Source organism: Diceros bicornis, chromosome 5 (assembly GCF_020826845.1).
Source record: "Diceros bicornis minor isolate mBicDic1 chromosome 5, mDicBic1.mat.cur, whole genome shotgun sequence".
NCBI lineage: Eukaryota > Metazoa > Chordata > Mammalia > Perissodactyla > Rhinocerotidae > Diceros > Diceros bicornis.
In genome coordinates this window covers 3544279-3567838 of record NC_080744.1, presented here as the reverse complement: position 1 = coordinate 3567838, position 23560 = coordinate 3544279, and positions in this window count along the sequence as shown.

The following is a 23560-nucleotide window of genomic DNA, read 5'->3' as shown; positions in this document are numbered from 1 at the left end:
GGTATTCCAATTATGCATATGTTACACCTTTTGAAATTGTCCCACAGTTCTTGGATATTCTGTGCTTTTTTTTTTTTCATTCTTTTTTTCCTCTTCACATTTCAGTTTAGGAAGTTTCTATTGACATATCTTCAAGCTCATTGGTTCTTTCCTCCACCGTCTCTAGTCTACTGATTTGTCTATCAAGCATTTCCTTTTGATTATTTCTTGGTTTCTATCTCTCATCTTACATTACTCATCTGCTTTTGAATGTTGTCTTCTTTTTCCATTAGAGCCCTTAACGTATTAATCATAGTTATTTTAAATTCTGTCTGATAATTCTAAAATATCTGTTATATCCAAGTCTGATTCTGATGCTTGCGTTGTCTTTTCAGATTATGTTTTTTCTTTCCTTTTGGCATGCTTTGTGATTTTCTGTTGAAACTCAGACATGATGCATTAGGTAATAGAAACTGAAGTAGAAGGCCCTTAGCATGAGGTTTTACATTAACCTGGCTAGGAGCTGGGCTGCATTTAATGTTTGCAGTAGCTGTAGGTGTCAGAGGTTTGCCTAAGAACTCCTCCTCAAGTAGAGTCTGAGCCTTGCAGCTCTTTCACCTGTAATCCAGTCATTACATTGGATCCTCGTTGATGTGGTGGTAATGTGTGGGAGTGCGTGAGCATCCTATAAACTGATGAAATTACAGTCTCTTGGTGGTCGTATGTCCCCGGGCTGTGACTTCTCAAGTGTCTCAAGGTTCCCTCACCCCTTTAGGTGAGACAGGAAGGCCAGATAGGGCTGAAGTTGGAGAATTTCCCTCCTACCTAGGAGGAATACAGCTCTGGTCTGGTAAAATCTTTTCTCTTGAAGAGTATGCCTTCATTATCGAGAAAGCTCTTGCCTATTTCAAAATTATTCCTTTGCCCTCCCTTTTCCCACAACCTTGAGAGAATTTTTCTTGGCTCTAAGAGATTTCTTCAGAGATTTCATCTCTGTGAAATCCTGGTGGAGTTCCTAGAGATAAAATCCAAGTAAGTTTTGGGGATCCCTAAGACTGTGGCACTTAGGTGTATTTCAAAATCACACTAGTACAAGCTCAGACTCCAGAACTCCTCAATTACCACGTGAGTTTTTGGATAGTTTATGGCCCCAGTGGCTTTTGCTTCTGATAAGGATAGCTCAATTGCATTTTCTGCATTCTCCTCTCTCTCCAGTTTTTTGGGTGCCACTTTGCCCTGCAACCTCAATTCTCTGATAAGTATAAGAAAGTCATTGATTTTTAAGTTTGACAGGCTTTTTGTTGTTGTTTTAAGGATGGACACGAAGACTTCCAAGCTTTTTAATATGTCAGAGTTGAAACTAGAATTGGTTTTGATAAATATGTCTAAATACAAATTCTGTGATTTTAATGCATCCATTTAAAATTCCTCACTGACTCCCCATTACATGTAGTATACATATGAAACTCCCTAATACAGCAAATAAACCGCCTTAAGATTTGAGTAGTGTTTACCTTTCCAGCTAATGTTTTTCACCCCTTAAGAAGCCCTCAAACCCTAATCTAATATACAATTTACTGTTCCTTGAATGGGCCATGCTATCTATCTCATGGCTACATGATTCGACTATATATTTGTTTTTCTTCAAACACTTCTACTTGCTTGATTTTTATGCACCTTTCAACTCCAACAGTATATTTTAAGCCTCTAAACTTCCTTGACCTTCAAGTTTTTTCTCTATTATTTATTCCCATAGCATTTTGTGAATATTTGTGTTACTGCATTTATTTTGCCACTGCAATGGATTATTTCTTTCTGTTCTCCATGTCAGAGAGTAAGAATCTTGAGGAGAGCCACTCAACTTTTAATCTCTGTACCAGAGCAGTGCCTGAATGACAGCAAATATACCAAAAATATATTCTGAATGAGCCAAATGAAGAAGAGCTACATTTAATTTGGTTATAGATTTGGAGGGGATGGATAAGTAAAGAGCTGGGATTTTGGCTTTTATTCTAAAGTCTAGAAAAGTGTAAAGTACATAGCTAGCCCTTTATTCAAAATATGTATTGACGTATATAAAAATATTCTTTGTTGATTCTGGTAGGGAAGGCTTGTTTCAATCTTGACACATCACTTAGTGAAGATATTTATGTAATTTTTTTCATATCATGGTTCAACATGACTTGCAAAAACGTCTTAAAACTTAAAGAAACTTCTTTATATTTTTCTCAGCATTTTCCCTAACTGTTATAGACTTTTTAGCAGTTTCCCATTCCACTACATTGATTATTAGAGTGGCTTCAGAAAAAAATTTTTCTTAATAATTTTCAGTGTATAAATTTGTATTGTTCATTATGGAAAAATGACTCATATTTTATCTCTCAAAGCAGAACAAACGACCGTACGGAGACTCCTGTAATCCACATTTTTTATTCATTGGTCTTTAGATGTAAAGTCCATCAGGGAGGGCAGTGAATGCCCAAGCCTTTCCTGACTTGGGGATTTTGCATGTGAATTACTGAGTCAGCTGGAAGATGTGTTGAATCAGATTGAACAGGATTACTTTCCATTGACTATGTATCAACATATACTCTTATAGACCATTTGTTCTAGCAAGGACTGCAACAAAGTATACATGGAAGAAAAGGTCCTTATACATTTATTTGAAATGTTTTGGATACTAGTCATGAAATAGTTTAGCTATTGTATCAGAATGATGCCAGCAGTGTGATGATGACCTCACTGTCATTGCTGTAAAGAATGCCCCTTTTTAGGATGCTGCTTATACTGTTACTTAACAGGTGGTTTAAATTCACTTAGAAATTAGGAGTAAGTTTAAAAGGTGTATCTGTATAGATGATATATTACTAGACTTGATATCACATAATTAGTAGATATTATTCTTTTAATTTTTTAAAAATCACCACCAGTCAGGAAGGACATTCTTCCATATGAATATACACCCACCACTGCACCCAGAGTTAACCCCGAACCCAGTTTCTGTCTGACGCCTACTACCACTCCTGTTTGCACCCTGCCTCCTGTGCTAAGCCTGTGTTATCATCTCTCCTTCTATTCCTCTTTCATGTCTCTTCAGAAAATGACAACTGCTGGATCGTGCTCTCATGTTGCTCCCTCAGTACCCGGGTCCTTTGATAGAGTATTTACCAAAATGGGGACCCAAACAGAAGGACTTGCTTGTTTAGTTTTCGTCAGTAAACTTATTATTTACACTTACATGGCCTTTTTTTCCTTCCCCTTGAAGACATTCTAAGATAGTATTTCAAAGGTTATTTTGTGAATTTGCTAAACTAATCCACGCACTTAATCTATAAGAGTGGTTCTCAACGTTGGGTAAACATTAAAATTATCTGGAGAGATTTAAAAATTAATTATGTTAAGGTCCTACTCTATAAATAAATTTTAATTAGTTTAAGGTGTTATCTAGGCATCCAGTTTTTAAAAACTAACCAGGTGTGCGACAGAGAGAATATTTGTGCCCCCACTCCAAATTCATATGTTGAAACATAATCCCCAATGTGATGGTATTTGGAGGTAGGAATATTTGGGAGATACTTAGATCATGAGGGTAGATCCCTCACGATGGGACTCATGCCCTTAAAAAAGATATCCCAGAAAGCTCCCTTGCCTTTTCTGCCTTGTGAGAAGACAGCCATAAACCAGGAACCAGGAACCAGGAAGCAAGCCCTCATTAGACACCAAATCTGCTGGTGCCTTGATCTCGGACTTCCCAGCTTCCCAAACTGTAAGAAATAAATTTCTGATGTTTATAAGCCAACTAATTTATGGTACCCTATTATAACATCCCGAATGGACTCAAACAAGGTGACTGTAATGTGTAGCTAAAGTTGAGAACCACTTAACTAACATAAGATGTCAGGCAAAGGCATCCAGGTTGGTCCTGTTTTTAATTAATAAAATATCATTTTTTAAATATGCCTTATAAAATAATATGTAAAAAGGTTACTTTATTTTATTTTATTTGAAGTACTGACCATGATAGAATAGTTGATATTATACTTAGTTTCCTGTGTTAAGCAACCATAAGAGCTGAACAAAATATATAAAACAATTGTTTTCAGGCATGGCTTATATATTCACCCTGGCTTTCCCACTTAGGGCATTTATCAAACATACTGGTGCAGGAAAACAAAGCCCAAAGCAGAGAATGACAATTTTCTCTGCAATGGAAACAGAGATTAGTTACTAAAGCAACTGGAATTTGGGGGACAAGCTACTAGAGAAAAAGATTGCAGAAAAGAAGCACAAAAATTGCATTAAAATATTCCTTGGATCCTTGGAAAATTCCTCAGCCGTGCATAAACAGGGCAAGAACAGCTGCTGGAAAGCTAAGAATGAAATAGAGGTTTTAGAGGTCACGCAGTGTCGGGGAACTTTAGAATTCTGACCCAGGCAGAGGTGTAGTAACTATTCTAAATTTTAGTGGATCGCCCAGAAAGTCCAAACCCTCCAAGAAAGGATCACACGCTACTTAGGTAGAACTAAATTAGATCCACCTGAATTAAGTCTGAAACTATGTCTCCACATGATCAAAATGATATAGAGGCAATTGATCACCTGCCAGAACAACATACATCTTGTAGAGGAATACAATACAATCCAGAGTCTCAAGAAGATGGCACACCCTAAGTCCAGCATTAAATAAAAAAAATGCTGCACTTACAAAGAAGCAGGATAATGTGACACATTTAAGAGATAAATGAGTTAACAGTAATAGACACAAGAATAATGTAGATATTGCAGATAGTGGACAAAAAGCTCAAACTAAATTAATATGCTAATTAATTAATTAATTATTAATTAAAAATTAATATGCTAATAAAAATGAGAGAAAAATGGGCTAACAGGAAGAAAGTGTTGAGAATTTCAAGAATTAGAGTCTATTAAATATATCAATTAATTGTCTATTCTATAAGGTCAAAACGCAGAAACTAACAGCAAACTAAAAGCACTAGAGGGTAAAATTAGCAAATTCAGAGACAGGTTAACAGAAATATCCAAATTCTAGCATAAGAAATAATAATTTTTAAAAAAGAATGGAGTGTTAGAGAGCAGAGAGACACAATACAAAAGTCTAGCCTATGAGTAATTAGAATCCAAGAGGGAAAGGACAGAGATAATGGGCAGAAACAATATTTGAGGAAAACAAAAATATCTGAGAATTATCCATACTTGTTGAAAGACATCATCCCTCAGACTCGAGAAGCTCAGAGAACTCCAGTTAGATCACATTTGTACACAAGCACTCCAAGGACAACCTCTAATAAACCAAAGATAAAAAGGAATTTTGAAAAGTAGCTTTAGGGTACCGCAATAGGAATAAATGACTGAACCAGAATTAGAAAGAGATCTGAATAAGAGTACCTTTAGTTTTTGTCATCATTCTTATTCTGTGACTAGTTTATTAGTTACATTTTTAGTGTTGAAAGTTTTAAACATAAATATGAATATATATATGAAGGAAATATGTGGTTAAAAAGGCAAATATACACATCTTTAAATAAAAAAGTCATACCTTGTTGATGGCTTTCTAATATATATGTATATTTCTTCATGCTTTTCTATATTTTCCAATTTCCTTAAATCAACATATATTGCTTTTATAATTAGAACTGATAATAAGTGTTATTTTTAATTACTCACTGGAGCCATTTTTCCTTAATGTTTGCATAAGTCTAATGGTGAGAATAATAGATTAAGTACAGTAGATTCCTTGGTAAGCTGACGTGGAAATATTTTTAGCCAAGAAAAACCTGGCTATTCATAATCATCAAGTCACCCAAGTTAATGCAAGCTTACCATGTAGTATTGGTTCTAACCTGTCCACAATTACCTAAATTTTCCTTAGCTGTGCGTTCACTCTTAGTATAAATGTCTCTGTAGCTCCATTATGGAATTCTGCCTAATGTACCTAGAAAGTTGCATAGAAATTACAAGAAAAAAAGTTCAATTCCTTGAATAGTACATTGAATAATTACATTCTACAATTCTACTTTGGCTTATGAAATTATAAGAAAGAAAACATTATACAATAAGGAAAAGAAGGTAGTTTTTTTGTATGGGGAAGGTTATAGGTGCTCAAAATTTTATTCCTGTGGTGGCTCATCTGAAACAAATATTTGCATGTATTCTAGTGAATCCTTTACATACTGCATGCTGACTTCTGCTATAACATGCTGCAGCTCTCAGTTTCTCTAAGCCATGAAGCTTACCTCCATATCTGTGCTGTCATTAAGATAATTACTAAAAATGCTACAACAAACCCCTAGCCAGAGCTCAGGTTATTTTAAATTAATGGCATGCCCAATATTATGCAAGCTATACAGAAAACTACCTTGATAATGTACATTTAGAAAAATGAGAATAGTGATTACCTCCATTGTCTACCCAGCCCAGTCTCTATTCTTAAGTAAGAATGGGCTCACCACCTCCCCACCTGTGTGCCTTCCTAGCAGAATTTAAGAATTTTGCATACTTCGTTTATCTCTATATTCACAATCAATTGTGTAGTGCATAGCATTGAGTACAGAGTTCAATAAATACTTTTTGAATGAAAAAATATGAGTCTAACGTTCAGCTGGGACAGATTGATTTTTATCCACATATGCAGGAAATAAAGGATATCTGAACACAGACCTAGGACTCCAAAGATGCAGGTTTATGTCCTGTGCAGAACTAGGCCATAGTAGATGGGAAATGGACCCAAAATATATCAACCTGCTGAAGAATGGTTGAAAGAGTTGAAGAAAAGAATGTGCCACACTTCTAGAAGCTGCAGCTCAATCATGGCGACACATTTCGTTACTTTATTAAAAATGAATGATGAATAAAGGCCAGAAATAAGGTATTAGCTATAATCATAATGATCACTTTTGAACCTGAGAGTGACATTAGTAATGGAAAGGCAGTATTTTTGTTTTCTCCCATTTTTTACCTATAGACTTGTAAGTATACAGGGGTAAGTTTGGCTCTAACCACATATCAAGAGATGGTAGTGGGGGAGGTTTTCTACTATCAATGCATGTGTATGTCAAGTGTATCACTTATAACACATTCAATTTTTGTTTTAAATATTTTACGTTATTCACTTATTTTTCTCCTTATAATTTACAGATTAGTATAGGAATGTATTAAGTTTCTATTCCAAATATATATATTATGCAGCATATTTGTAAACAATTTCCAACATTCCATATGATGAATGAGGTTATGCCAAATTCTGAGCCTTTGAAAATTAAGTGCGGACCATTTCAGCATCTTTCTGTTTCAAATACTAACATCAAGAATAAACTTCATTACTTACAATGTCATTGGCTTCATTTAGGAGCAGTTGATAACTTTCAATCATTTCATATTCAACTCTCAAAACCTTTCAATAAAAACTCCTTGTAAAACTTTTGCTTGGTAAAAATTTGTAAGTTATACAAGCTGCATCATATTTTACCCAATTATATTTTAAAATATTTCTTAAGAATTTATTTGGAAACATGCAGTTTTGATGATTAGATATGGGTCCAGACAGATTTGAAAATTGTGTATAAGATGCTCCTGTGGTACCTATTTTCTTCACTCTGATCTTTGATAAACTTAAAATATAAAATGGGCCTATGTGGAGGCAACTCATTCATGTGTAATTTGATAGATGAGTATACTTTCTTAATTTTTTCAATGACTTCTTAAGGAATTATTATTGGTAAAATGAATTCACTGAATTTTTTTTCCAGGAATAATTCTTAGATAAAATGTAATATCTCCTTTTAGGTCTTTCATCACAAATAAGAATTGAAATTTAAATCTATAAATCAGCTTTTCATCATTAGTTTTGTCTGATCAGGTTTTGACTTTCATATGAAGTAGATGCAAAATTCTTTGTCAGTGTGTGTGTATATATATATAAATGATATATATGTCTTTGTATGCATGTATATATGTATACACTCACAAAGACAGATAGAGAGATAGATGGTAGGAAATTGTGTGGCCTTTCTAATTATGTACCCTTAGGTAAATTATGTAATTTACCTTCTTAAATTATTTTAGCTGTTTTATCTGTAAAATGTGGATGGAATATCTGTTAATTAAGAATTGAGTTATCATAAGGATTTAAAGAGATGATAAACACCAAGTATGGTGCCTGGCACAGAAGTCACTCAATAAATGGAGGCTATTTCTAAATAATATTACACATGCACACACACACTGATAATTGATTAATAATTATAATTATTAACAATAAAAATGTTTTAGTATAAACTATAAGTTCCACTTCAAATTTTTCAGCTTATTTGAATATCTATATCAATATGAAAATATACAAATTATATAGACAATATCTGAAACATATTTTGAAAAAAGAATTTTGCAAACACTTATTTACTTGATTATCTTACAAAATTGTTTTACAAAATCATAGAAAAGTAGGTGAACTTTAGATCTATTTAAAATGGGCTTCTTATCTGTCCCTCAATTTTGTGGTTTAAATTTTATAATCTAAAAATGCTTATTTTTTGAGAAATTTGGGCCTGTTATTCAGTTAAAATGTAATCCTTCAATATATTTTCAAAAATGCTTGTTGCACAATACCCTGCCTCCTCTTCCTTAGTTTTAGTTATGCATCTTAACATAGTTTATTGCATGAGATGCCTCGTTATGGATCTTAGCATAAATTTTAAGTATCTACTTGTACCCTTCACTGGCTAATCGACTTTGGGCAGATCACTTCACATTGGTGAGAAGATCTCATTGTCTGTCAAATGGTGGGATTGGATAAGAGAGCTGGAAGTTCTTCCAGTTAGAGAATTCAATGATTCTGTTCTCTTCTCACTTTTTGCTAGGTCACACTCATTTTTTTTTTTTTTTTGATCTTTCTTCATGAGTACATATCTGTCTCTGTAATCATTTAAATTGCTCTTCTCTGGATTTGCTCCCATCTCTGCATTATTCTGCCTTCTGAGGTGTCTGAGGTTGGCTGCAGAATTCTACATGTGCTTGCTGATTTCTAAAAGAGTGAGCTCCTAAATCAAGTCAGAAGCAACACAAAATAAATAGTTTGATGGAAATTGTCACTATAAACTTGATATTGGTGCTTTCTCATTACTTAAACTATGACTTTCTTTAGCATTTTATCTTTCTTAAGTTTTCTCTACCACTTAGACTTAGGGTCTATGAAACCTAAGTAAAGGTAACATCTCCCCATCATTTCTATTTGTATGACGTGAATTTCAATTCCTCTTGACATACTAAATCAATTTTTTAAATCCATCGCAATTAGTAAAAATTTTGCCAAAATTTTTCTCCCAATACAAAGAAATTTGCTCTTTTATGATTTTTATTATTCAAGATCTAATTGTGTTTTTAATCCTCAGAAAACGGATCATAGTCTGATTGTTTTAAATTAACTTAAAATTAATACATGCAGTTTATTGGCTATATAGAGTTAACTTCTTCGGGAAACAGACCAAGTTTTTGTGTTTCCTTTTTAGTAATTTAAAATAAAATCTATAAGAGAAAAAAGAGGATTTTAAAGAGATCAACCACTTATTAGAAAGTGGAAAATGTTGTTAGTATGATAAGACATTAAAGATCAAGATTAAAGTAGGGCCTAAAGGAAAGTGATTAAAGAGGGTGATTAAATCTCGGCCACAGGCTGGGGTTGGTGATGTCTCCATCTTTTCCATACCAACTCAGCAGAACTCTTCACTGGACTTTGTAACCAACAGCCTTGTTTGTGATCTAAAGAGATTTTATCTAGATCTTTTTCAGAAAGCTTGGAAGGCAATAGAAGTTGACCAAGTTAATTCTGAGATTCAATATCTTGGTTATTTTTTATTTTATTTTATTTTTTTTATTTTTTTTTGTGTGTGAGAAAGATCAGCCCTGAGCTAACATCCATGCCAATCCTCCTCTTTTTGCCGAGGAAGACTGGCCCTGAGCTAAATCCGTGCCGATCCTCCTCTACTTTATGTGAGGCGCTGCCACAGCATGGCCTGATAAGTGGTGCGTTGCTGTGCGCCTGGGATTCGAACCTGGGCCGCCAGCAGTGGAGCGCACGCACTTAACCGCTATGCCATGGGGCAAGCCTTATCCCTTGGTTATTTTTAATTTTCTTTCACTCAGAGATGCCAGTAATAATTATTTTTATTATTCAGTTGTTCACCATTGAATTTGGTATTGTATGAAAACATCTTGAAAGATAATATATTAATATGATATTATTGTTTGTTTTTTTCTGTCAGAATGTGTCCTTACCCAAAGAAAGAGATGTAGAAAATAAGACTTCTATTTATGCCACACAATCCACATTCTGCAGTTAAAAATCAGTAGTGAGAGTACATTACCTGGAACAGAAAATGAGGAGTTCAACTCTATCCTTTCCCACTCAATTTGGGATCTTTATAAAGCTAAATGTAATCAAATCAACAAAGCCTTGATAAATGAATCTTTGTGTACTTGAGAAATTGATAGTTGCTACTGGAAAGTCATCAGTTATAACTCTGGAGAATTACAGAATACAATTTAAGTACATGAAATTTGCCAAAGGGAAAATGGAAACCATGAAAATTATGTGTTATCATAATAAATGTGGGATCAATCTGGGATAAATTGGAAGCACATGGAACTAACAAAAAAATGTTACCTGAAGATCGGGTAATGCTGCTTGATGTTTCCCACTGTGACTAAACACCAAGATTACAGGCAAAGAAGAGGCAGAAAAGCCAAGATTTCTGGACTTTGCTGAAATTCTGGACCTGATCCTGTACATCATTCTCCTTAGAATATCTCTATGGAGCTCAGACGTAAACACTAAATCACAGAAAGTATAAAGTTAACAGTGCTATGCTTTAGGGTTTACTGAAAATTTTTCTGGTAATGGAGATGTTACTGTACTGCTAGGTAACTACATGACTGGTCAAAATATATCTCCAATTTAAGCTGTTAGCACTAAACTCCTAATGTTCAGCCAACATACCCCTAGCCCCTCCCCCCCTCCCATCTATACTGTCACAGCCCTCTTCCCCTCAGTAAATAAAAATTCTATTCTCCAAGCGATCCGGCCAAAACCTGGGTATCATCGTTATTCTTTTACTTTTTTTGGTGAGGAAGATTGTCGCTGAGCTAACATCTGTGCCAATCCTCCTCTACTTTATATGTGGGACGCCACACTGTGTGGCTTGACTAGTGGTGCATAGGTCTGTGCCCGGTATCCGAACCCACAAAATCTGGGCAGCCAAAGCAGAGCTCACGAACTCAACCGCTACGCCACCTGGCCGGCCCCTCATCATTATTCCTTTTATCACATCCTCTTATCTGATCCCTTAGAAAATCTTCTTGCTTCTACCTTCAAAGTGTATCCTGTGTGCAACTGCTTCCGGTCACAACCACCGTGAGTACTCACACATACCATCCATCCCTACCTCGTCTAGATTATAGTAATCTACTCTAACTAGTCTCTCTACTTATGACTTTGACCTCCTCCCTCCCCAATTGGATATATACAAAATTCATTCTAGGGGCTGGCCAGGTGGTGTAGCAAAGTTTGCATGCTCTGCTTTGGCAGCCTGGGGTTCTCGGCATGGCCCTACATACCACTCATCAAGCCATGCTGTGGCAGGTGTCCCACACACAAAATAGAGGAAGATGGGCACAGATGTTAGCTCAGAAGGAATCTTCCTCAGCAAAAAAAAAAAAGTTCATTCTAATATGTATAATAACCCTATGTGGTAGGTGGTATTATTAGTGTTATGCCCAGTTGACATGTAATAAACTAAAATACAGAGAGTTTAAAAGCAAGTAAGTGGTCAAACCAAGTAGTTTACATGCAGAGCATGAACTCTTAATCATTACTGTGTATAGTTCTACAAAAAGATAAATAAATCAATTCAGTCAACTCAATGAAGTCTAGTGGAGGAACTGCGATATATATTTGGCAGAGTGTGATTGGACACTTAAAGCTGTATTAGCAGGTGGGAAGAATCAGGCACCTAATTTTAGATCAGATTAATGATTTGGAAAATATAAACTATAAGAATGTTAAATGAAGCATTCTAGTTGCTGAATGCCATATGATATCTGATCTCACTTAATTTAAGTTGACTAGTCGCATCATACAAAGCCATCACTATACCAGATCTTTTAGGAATGGACAAAGAGAAATGACTGGAAATTCTGTTCACAATCAGAAATTGTGAACTATGGAGAACATTAAGGAGCTGAGGCAATTAATCAAAAGAAAACTGGACTAAAATCTGAGATTATAAATTATCACAAATTTTCAAAACTGGTTGAAGAATTGTGCTGCAAATTCTTGGCGCAGCCGGGGAAGATGCCAGATGCAGGAAGGCGATATTGTGAGCCACGACATCTAAGGAGCTCAGGGTTGATCGAAGGCAGGCCAGCTACCAGCCGTGTAGACAGCTGGTTTGTGTGTTAGTCAAGGTCAGGCTGGAGTCTGGGAAGGTGGCTCATGTCATGCCACAAAGGCCAGAGGTCAGATTTCAAGATAGCCAAAGCAGTATTTAAGCCTGGCACGGAATTAAAGAGCTAACCACCTAAGAGAAAAGGTACTCTAAATTAATCAGAAACATTTATTCTATGAGAAGTAAGGTTTTCCCCCCCTCTCCCTTGCCTCCTGCCCCCTGGAAAATGTTTACTGAGTAGCTACTCAGTGGCCATGTGACTTTCTGGCACTAAAGAATTATACCAGAAAAATATAAAAGTTATGCGATAGCCTTGACATTAAAGATTTCAGAGTTGACTGATAGACACAGAATCCAAAATAATTAATCAAAATGAAACTTGATAGAATGAAATAACGTTAGAATTTTTAAAAAGTACAAAATGAAAAAAAAAAGAGCAACTAATTGGTTAAATCAGGATAAGCTCAATCTTGAAGCATAAGTGGGCGTCTGATAATGGGTATTTTGGAAAAAGACTATCCAAGAAAAGGAATGAAAAGCACATCAGAGAAAAAATGCAGAGTGTATTTGGCAAAAGTTGAGAAACTTCTGTGAGATTTTAAGCATGTGAGACAATAATTTCTTTTAGAAGTTTTGTTTATTTCTATACAGAGTCCATTAGGAATCCAATCTGTCTTCAAATTCACTTCAATCTCAGAACTTGCATTGGACTTAGAGGAGGAATGTTTGTGATGACAACCTGTTATGAGAGGTTCGGGGATTCGATCGGAGACGTAAAAGACACTTTCCACTCCAAACAAATGGACTGGAGGTATATTTTATTATATAGAGGATAGTAAAGGTGACAGTCTGCAAACAGATCCAAATAGGTCAAATATTAAGAGGGAAAAAAACATCAGCCCGACTGGAAAGGGAAAACACCCACATCGGCTGAAGAGAAATGACACAAATCAACCAGAAAGAGAAACACCAGGTTGACCGAAAAGAGAACACATCAAATCAATTACTTCATATCAAATCAATTGCTTCACATCAAATCAGTTACTCATAACATCCACGCCCCACTGCCGGGAGAGCCCTGTCAATCGACATGGCTGGGCAAGGATTACACGTCCTGGGCAAGGTGTCCCTTCCACAGGTGGAATTCTCACCGGGTCTCAGTTTCCAGCAGTTTTTATACCATCAGTAATTTTCAGAGTAAGCAATTACAGAGTTTGCAGAGCAAGCATTTAGTGTTTCCATGCACAAATGGTTATCAGTGGCGTATGTGCATTGAGCCCCCTGGCTAATGTCCCAGCCCAGTAGTTGTGTATGTGCATTGTTCTCTTTGGTTATCGTCCTAGCCCGGCACAGATGGCCAGTCCATCCCGTGCTACGACGCTCCAAGAGCCTTGAAATGTTACAACTTGCAACTCTTTCCGTGGGGGAAAGGCCAGTTCCCGGGAAAAGGCCAGTTCCCATCACACAGAAAGCGGCTTTGTATTTCTTTTTTGTGCTGGTGGCTGTAGGTCAATGGAGCGGCCAAACATGGCTGTACTCATGTCAAGACACAACCCAACGGTCCTAAGAAGAGCGAACCTGCTGAGAGGAAAATACGAATGCTGTTTAGTTATCTCCCCTACAGACACTAATTTTGAGCTTTTACAAATGAATGATGGCATTGGCGTCCCTCAGATGGAAGAATAAACGCGTTTCATCCCTGAAGTAATCATCTTACTGCTAAAACGAATAAATGATTTTGCTTCAAAACAAAATTAATACGTGTGAATATTCATCTTCTAATTAATAAAGCCCTCTCTTTCAGTTGCGAGTTTTTCCAGAATGACTCAAAGATTGACTTATAAATAGATTTCCTTGTTTTATTAATTGTAGGCATTTGTACTTTCCAATTGTAAACAATCTGTAACATTCCTTGACATAACGTGCTTTTAAGGTGTTTGATTCACATAATTTTAGAATCTCATCTTTATTTTCACTGTTCTTGTTCATTTTTAAAGGCTTTCCTCTAACTTCCACACTATGTCATTCTGTAATACAGTTTCTGGACTTGGACTCAAGTTTCTAATCAACGCTATCAACAATTCAGCCCTAAGAAAAACGAATAGAAGATATTTTTAATCCAGATCTTTCTACTTTTCTTTGCATTTCTGGCGGATTTTTTTCTACCAGAAGGCCTTGAATGAAATGTTTGCTATATAAAGGTTATAATTTACAGTTAGAATAAAAATTGCCTTTTGTTTTCCATTCTGCCCTCTATTCTTCTGTTAAAATCCAACCTATTTCAGATTTTAATACTTTCGTACCCCTCTTGCTAAACAATGGTAAGAAAGTGCACACGCGTCAGGTTCTCCTCAGTTCTCACTCACAATTTCATAGAAAGAATCAAGTTAAAATCGGAGAAGAAAATGCCACTCAAGGATTGTAAAAAATCCATTCTGCCATTTTATTAAATACATGACGACCTTCCGATCCTTGGAGATTGTAAAACACGTGCAATTTTACTGGAAAGTCTGCCTCTGTTCCTATGTAGTTAAATATGAATCTGCAGACACAGGATTGCCCAGAGGACTATGAATTCACACTCACCTTCTATAGAAAATGGCTCATTTACTTGACAGAAAGACCCAATGCTAAGACCTATATGAGTGAAAACCTCGTGTGAAGAGTCACACACATCCCTTAAAACGCATGAGGGGGGAAAAGCTGCAGATCCACAGGCAGAAGAGGATATAAGGCGGGTAAATACACACCCTATAGTTATGCATATGTATTTGTGTAAATATAGCATATATTTGGAAAGATGAATTCTGAATCATCGTTTTTACTTTTGAGTAAACTTGAAATAAGAAAATAAAGCACATTTACCTTAGGGTAAAACATAGGCCTATCTGTGGTGCTTAAATCTATTGTTATAAACATGTTTCTTCTGAAATTAAAAAGAAAGATATAAAACATTAGAAAGAACTCTTCAAGACTCTTTATGTATTTCACACGAATCGTGTGACGCAGGACGTTCTTGGCTATTCCGTAGTAACAGAGGCCTAGAACCTCCGTGGCCTTCACAACCATAGGGACGTCTCTGTCCCGTGCTGTGTCTGCTGCACCACTCGTCCAGCGTGACTCAGGGGCTCAGGCTGCAGAAGACAGTTTCCTACGCAGAGGGAAAGAGAATAACCGCAAATAACACCTTGGTTCTGAAAACTTCTGACAACAGTGACACACATCACTTCTGCTCACGTTTTGTTAGTGAAAGCAGGTTACTTTTCCACACCTCATTAAACAGGGCAGGGATGAATAATTATCCCCTGGGGCAGGGACCGAGGATAGGAAGTTGAGTTGGGTCCTTTTCATCTCTATTGCTTCCTTTACCTCTCAAACTAAATGTCTGCTCCTTGAAGGCAGCAAACACACAGTACACAGTTTAGCCTCCACCAGTCTAATAGCTTGGTTTCTAATAAGTAATGAACAAGATTCAGTCATTGATTTATTATACGGGTTCACAGTTTAGTTTAGACTTACTGACGGTGGTTATGTCCACAGTATATATTTGCACACTATATATGTATCATGGATACATATAAAATTTCCATTTGCCTACAATTCATTTAGCCAATTAAGAGAAGTTTCTTTAACTTTATTGATATTTTGGTATTGTTTAAAATATGTTTATTTAATCCTAAATTATAACCATTGTTATACAACAAAAGGCATCAAAATACACTTTCATTCAGCTGAAATCAGAATGTGGTGGGAGCACATCTATCCTTCTTAATCATGTCTTGGATAGTGTGCGATGTGGACAAAAGCAAGAGACATAGTCTTACCCTGAGCAAACCATATCCAATTATGGATAATTTGTGATACTGTTCCCTAATTTAACATTTCCCCTTCAAGGATAATTTTTATTTTTCTCAATATATTACACAACATAGTAAGTTTTAAAATGTCACATTTCAAAGTTTCAAAGGGCCATTTTGTAACCTGTCTTAATACTTATCGAGCAGTGAGACATGAAAAAGTCTCTGAATTTTTCTACAGTACAGCTGCTGTAATGTTAAGGAGCAGTGTAGGCACAGTACAAACAATCCCTAAGAAACAGAAATCCCACTCTGTAGCCTAGCCATTTTTATATGCTATTAATAAGTTGCTGGCATGTGCAGATAGATTTCTATTTATTAATGCCTTAATTAATTTTTTCTAAGCTTAGTACATAAAAATCTTTTATTGAAGTGAAGCTTATAATGATTGCTTCCTTTTATTTTCTCATGCAAAATAAAGTGATTGGCATAGCCAAGCAAATTTTTAAACACCTAGAGACACCCAAACATGGAGGGATATATTTAGAACTGACGGTACATTGGTAACACATGATACAATGGCACAGGAAAAGAGGGAAAATTGTACTACTATATAAAAAGGCAGACATGCAAAGCATATTATTATAAGGAAGAATAAAACACAGTTTACCAACACTTTTCTGGAAGGTGAAAGTCAGAATAGAAATTGATAGGGAAAAGGCAACCTGTGCCATTATACACGTATTATCAAATGATGGTAAACTGTGAACAATGGTGGCCCGTAGCTAAGTTCATCTCTCACTGCATAAAACTATGCATTTAACTGAGAAGTGCATGGGAAATACATGCTATAGGTAAATTCTAATACTGAGGTGATATGAAGAGAGGAAGAAGATGCTAAAATAAAAAGATTTCTCTCATTTACGTTCAACAGCTGTCTATTGAGTGCTTCATGGGCCAGGCTTCGGCCTAGGTGTACAATGATCAAACAGACAAGTGACCTGTCCTTGTGGAATGCACATTCTAGTGAGTTAACACTCACATAGAAAAACCATCGCCCCCTAAAATTAGTGTTTAAAGTGAAAAGTAAACTCTCTCATTTCCAAGTGTAACACCAGATAATGGAATAACGGAGAAATGTTATTTCTCTGTTGTTATTCACAAGATTGAAGAGATGGAGAATCCACTGGATTTAAAAAAGATCAATCAGACTCTTCCAATATTTATTACATTGATGATAGGAATGTAAAATGGTACAAATACTTTGGAAAACTGTTTGGCGCTTTCTATAAAATCAAATACCAATTTAACATGTCACTCAGCAATTCCACTCCTGGGTATCTACCCCAGATGAATGAAAACTTATATCCCAACAAAGACTTATAAGTGAATGTTCACCGTAGCATTATTTATACTACCTTCAAGTTGGAAACAATCCAAATGCCCACCAACTGGAGAATGAAAAAAGTAAAATGTGAAATATTCATACAATGATATACTATTCAACAATAAACAGGAAAAAAACTACCGATAGTTGCCACAACAAAGATGAACCTCAAGGCATTATGCTAAGCGAAAGAAGCCAGGCACAGAAGCCTTCATATTATATGATTCCATTTATTTAAAATGTCCAAAAAAGGTAAATCTATTAAAAAATCTGTAAGGAAAAGGAGATTATGACTGTTAGTACTGAGGGTGGGAATGGGCGTTGATTGCAAAAGGTCATGAAAGATATTTTGGGGTGATGGAAAGATTTTAAAACTGTATTGTGATGATGGTGGCATAACTCTTTAAATTTACTAAAAAGTCATTGGTTTTCCCACTTAAAATGGGTGAATTTTATGGCATGTAGATTATACCTTAATAAATCTGTTTAAAAAAGGAAGTTGGAAAAAAAGAAAGTCTACTTTTTAATTATAGACTGCAATTAGCCTAATATAGGATATTAAGTATTTTCAAGTATAAAGGCCCATGGAAAAAAATCTTACAATTGACTATATTATTCATATAAAATAAAAATAATACAGTAAATAGCAAATGGAAAATTCTGATGGCCAAGGTGATGATAATTGTTTAAATATTTATATGGACTTAAATGCTATATATTGCATTTAATTTGTAGGATTGAATACTGTTTTTAAAAAATTGGTGGCCCAACACAGATTTATTATAGCATTTAACTCTCTTTCTCCTAGTTCTTTTTTCCTGTTTTTATTTTTTATTTTTTTCTTTAATTTTTTCTTTATTGCAGGAATGTTGGTTTATAACATTGTATAAATTTCAGGTGTACATCATTATACTTCTATTTCTGCATAGAACCTAGTTCTGATATATGCTTTAGTTGTAAGAAGTTAGGTTAATAAGACTAAACAAGAAAAGAAGTGTCAAGAAGCACCAAACTCCAAGTTCATGCTGCTAGCACACTGACTTGAATAATAGTTGAGGATATGTTGCTGCCTTAGTTAATTTATGCAAAGGATGTTAAAATGGTAGATGCTTTGCTCTCATATTTCACGCACCTGGAAAATATCACAACTGTGAGTGCCTTCAAAATCACCTAATTTAACTTACTCTTCTAGTTTGTACTTATACTATAAAGTCCTGAGTTAGTGGTCATGCAGGGTAATAATGACGATACCTATGATACTGATAATACAGTGTTAATTTACTTATAGACTACCTACTATGTGCCAGGCACAATGCTGAGTGCTTTATATGAAATTATTCACACGACTTTCACAGCATCTTTGGGAGGTAGATGAGGAAATCAGGAACATGAGAGTCAAATATCTTAAGTAATGTGCACTGGTCATACAGTTAGGAAGTCTAAACAAATATTCAAACCCAAATGTGCTTGACTCGAAAACCTGTGCTTCTAGATAACATATTTAACAACAGGAAACTCACTACCTACTTCCTGTTGAAATCAGTATTCCACTGAATTAGTTAAGATCTAAAATGATCAACAGCTCCATTTTAGAAAAAGAGAAACTAAGGTAGATGGACACTGGAGTGTTTATTCCATATCTGTGTTATAGCTGATTCATACAAAAGAATAAATGTGATATGTAGGTATATCATGAAGAATAGCCAAATAAACTCAGTTAAGAAGTAAAGTAGTAGTAACAGAGCTGAGGCTACCCATGTGCTTCACCCCGGCCTCTGCTTTCTCTTAACTTTTAAAATAATGTCACCACTTGTGTATAAATACATTGCTTAGTTCTTGTGACGGGACTTTATTAAAATGTTATAATGTCGTATGTATTCTACTGCAACTTCATTTTTAAATCAAACTGTTTCAGTTATATCCAAGTTACTACATATAGCTTTTTTTAACCATTTTAAAATATTTCATTGCTAGAATAAACTATAATTTGTGTCCATTTTCCCATCATTGGATATTTGGGTTGCTTCCAGTTTTTGCTATTACAAAAATGCTGCTTAGAATATATTTTCTGGTTCACATATTCCAGAGTGGCTCTATACTCCTAGAACTGGCCTACAGGTTGAAGGTATAAGCACATTGTTTCACAAGATGATACCAAATTGTCTTCCACACTGGCTGCATCAGCTTACATTGCCACCAGCGTGAGTAAGAATACCGTTTGCTTACTCTCTTTACAAAAGTTTGTAATCCTCAAACTGCCATCTCTCCTCCTACTACTTTAGTTCATATCAAGTATTTTTCTTTATTTATGATTTTAATCTGTATTATAATGAAGTTGAACATATTTTCACAGATTTATTCCCTTTCTAGTCCCGTTTCTGTTAAATATTCAATCACATTTTATCTCATTTTCTTTTGGGGTATTTTCTTCATATTGATATTTAATTTACTTACAAATTCCAGATATCTGTTATATTAGTTAAAATATTTTCTTGTTTGTGGCTTGAGGCTTTACTTTCTTTCTCAATACTTTCTCAGTGAAGAAGGTTTTTAAATGAAATGAAATTTATCAATATTTTCTTCTATGATTTCCACTTCTTTGGATTGTCTAGAGAACCTCTTATACATGACATATCTTATATTTTTTCCTAAGAGTTTTAAACTTAACTGTAAGTGTCGTTTCATTATAAATGTGATAATTATATGACTTGTGGTTCAAACCAGGTTACACTTTTTGCAACATTTTATTATGAAAATTTATAACATTAAGAAAAGTTGAAAAATATTTATAGTTAACATCCATATATAGCATATATCTACCACCTTAACACTGTCATCATTATTTTATCTTACTTATCTATCCATTAATTATTCCTTTATTCATCCATCAGACCATCTTATTTTTTAATGCATTTCAAATATGTTTCAGGTATCAGTTCACTTTCCCCTAAATAATTTCACCCTGAATACCATTAACTAGAGGCTAATATTTTTTACAGGTTTCTTTCCTATGAGTTAAAACTGACATACAATGAAATTAGTATGTTAAGAATATATTAGTATATTAAATAATTTGGTGAGATTTGACAAATGCATATACCTATGTAATAAAAAATATTCTTAAAATATACAATATTAACATCACCCTAGAAAATTCCCTCTCGCCTCTTCCTTGTTGATCGACAACCCTAACACCCGGAAACAACCACCATTCTGATTTTTTCCACCAAACATTAGTGCTGTCTGTTCTGGAAGGTCATTGGAATGGAATCATACAGTATGGAGCCTTTTGTGTCTGGCTTTTTCCACTCAGCATAGTACTTCTGAGCTTCATTCATGTTGCATAATAACAATATTCTATTTTTTATGGCCGAATAAAATTCCATTGTATAAACATATCACAGTTTGTTTATTCATTCACCTATTTATGTCCATGTGGGCCAATTCCGGTTTCTCAATGTTATGATTTAAGCTCCCCAAAATATTCTTATACAAGTCTTTTGGTAGACGAGTTTTTATTTCTTCTGAGTAAATATCCTGGTGTAAAATTTCTGTGCTTTAGGGTAGCCAAATATTTAGTTTTATATGAAACTATCAACATTTTTCCATAGTGGTTGTGCCATTTTATGCCCTCACCGCCAATGTATGAGAGCTCTGGTTACTCCACATGCTTATATTGCGGCTTGAAGTTAGGTAATACAAGTCCTCTTCTTTTTCAGGATTATTTTGGATATTCTAAGTCCTTTGAATTTCCACATAAATTTTAGAATCAGTTTAACTATTTCTTCAAAAATGCCTTCTGGTATTATGATTGGGATTGTGCTGAATGTATAGATTAAAGTGAATTAAAATAATAATAATATTGAGTTCTCTAATCCATAAAAATTGTCTATCTCATAATTAATTAGAGTCTTTAAATTTTAACAGGAATATTTTGTTGTTTTTAGTGTACAGGACTTTATACTTATTTCTAACTATTTTGGGTTTTGAGACTATTGTAAGTGGAATTGTTTTAACTTTCATTTTCCAATTTTTGTTACTAGGATATAAAATTACAATTGATTTTTGCATCTATCAATCTTTCAAAAATGACTTATTAGTATGCACGGTTGTTCTGTAGATTCCTTAGGATTCTCTAGGTAAATAATCATATCAGCTGCAAAAAGAGAAAATTTTGTTCTCTCTTTCTGAACTTTATGACTATCATTTCTCTTACCTGACTTACTGTGAGGCTGAACATAAGTGAGATAAGTGAGGGTAGGCATCTTTGCTTTTTCTCATTCTTATTTAACAGCTTTGTCGAGGTATAATTGATATACAGTCATGCGCCACATAACGACCTTTCAGTCAACAATGAATCACGTATATGATGGTGGTCCCATAGAGCCGAGGTGTGTAATAGGCTACACCATCCCAGAGTTTAAGTGCACTCTACAGCGTTTGCACAAAGACGAAATTACCTAGCAACGCATTTCTTAGAACACAACCCATCATTAAGTGACACATGATTGTATCAAGAATGGCACATATTTAATGTGTACAATTTGATGAGTTTAGACATATGTGAACACCTATGATACTATCACTACAATCAAGGGAACAAACATATCCAACACCTCCCAAAGTGTCCTGTGTCCCTTTGTTTGTTTGTTTTTTGGTAAATACACTTAACATGACATTTACCCTCTTAAGAAATTTTGCAGTGCACAATACCATACTATTGTACAGCAGATCTCTAGAACTTATTTACTGTCCATAACTAAAACTTTATACCCTTTGAACAACTCCCCATTTCTGCCATCCCCCAGGACTTGGCAACCATTAATATATTCTCTGCTTCTATGAGTTTGACTATTTTACATACCTCATGTAAGTGGAACCATACAGTATTTGTTCTTCTATGACTGGTTTATTTCATGTAGCATAATGTCCTCAAGGTTCATCCATGTTGTCACAAATGACAGGATTTCCTTCTTTTTTAAGGCCGAATAATATTCCACCATATGTATACACCACACTTTCTTTATCCATTCATCTGTTGATGGAAATTTAAGTTGTTTCCACATTGTGGCTATTGTGAATAATGCTGCAATAAACATGGTAGTGCAGATATCTCCTTGAGATCCTTGTTTCAATTCTTTTGGATATATGCCCAGAAATGGGATTGCTAGATCATAACGTAGTTTTACTTTTAATTTTTTGAGGACCTTCCATACTGTTTTTCATAGCTACTGCACCATTTTGAATTCCTACCAATAGCGTAAAAGAGTTCCAATTCCCCACATCCTTGCCAACACTGGTTATCTTTAGTTTTTTGGGTTTTATTTTATTTTATTTTTTTGATAATTAGTTATCCTAACAGGTGTGAGATGATATCTCATTGTGGTTTTGATTTGAATTTCCCTGATGATTAGTGATGTTGAGCATCTTTTCATACAACTGTTGGTCATTTTAATCTTCTTTGGAGAAACGTCTATTCAGTTCCTTTGCCCATTTTTAAGTTGGGTTATTTTTTCTGTGTTTTTGTTTTTGCTATTGAGCTATAGCAGTTCCTTATATAATTTGGATATTAACCCCTGATCAGATATATGGCTTATAAATATTTTCACCAAGGAGATGAAAGACTTGTACACTGAAAACTACCAAACACTGATGAAAGAAATTATAGAAGACACAAACAAATGGAAAGACACGCCACGTTCATGGATTGGAAGACTTAATATTGTTAAAACGTCCATACTACCCAAAGCAATCTACAGAGTCAATGCAGTTACTATCAAAATCTCACTGGCATTTAGCACAGAAGTAGAAAAAACAATCCTAAAATTCATATAGAACCACAGAAGACCTCAAATAGCCAAAACATCTTGAGAAATAAGAACAAAGCTGGAGGAATCACACTTCTGATTTCAAAATATATTCCAAAGCTACAATAAGTA